The sequence below is a fragment of the Fulmarus glacialis genome, unplaced genomic scaffold (genome assembly GCF_000690835.1).
Source record: "Fulmarus glacialis isolate BGI_N327 unplaced genomic scaffold, ASM69083v1 scaffold13007, whole genome shotgun sequence".
Classification (NCBI taxonomy): domain Eukaryota; kingdom Metazoa; phylum Chordata; class Aves; order Procellariiformes; family Procellariidae; genus Fulmarus; species Fulmarus glacialis.
In genome coordinates, this window is record NW_009223851.1 from 2,849 (window position 1) to 3,209 (window position 361).

General features: G+C 59.3%; 1 protein-coding gene across 1 annotated transcript in view; it reads right to left on the reverse strand.

Moving 5' to 3' along the window:
• LOC104079797 (ganglioside-induced differentiation-associated protein 1-like 1) overlaps positions 1–361 on the reverse strand; it is a gene marked incomplete at its 3' end in the record, with an annotated part of 7,259 nt that overhangs the window by 1,779 nt on the left and 5,119 nt on the right. The window lies entirely within an intron of this gene.

The window sequence follows — 361 nt, forward strand, 5'->3', positions numbered from 1 at the left end:
TCCGCCACCGCCCAGCCCCCATGCCCCGCCGTTGCAATGGCTTGGGAAAAATGCCACCAGCGAGGAGGTTTGGGTGGGGAGATATTTTTTAAGGAGCTCAGCAGAGTGCTGGGGAGGTGATGCGAGGCAGACGGAGTCTGAAGCCATCACAGCAGCACCCTTTGGGGTGGGGATGGGCGCTGCACCCTGCATCTGCCCAAGGTCTGGGGATGGAGGTGACACTTGGTGACACAGGGAAAGCTGCCTGTGCAGGGTGCCAGCAAAGTCAGGGCAGGCCATTGAGATACACCTCAGGAACAGCCTATTCCTCTTTGTGCCTGAGTGCATCCCATTTCAGAGGGACCATCCGTGACCCAGACAG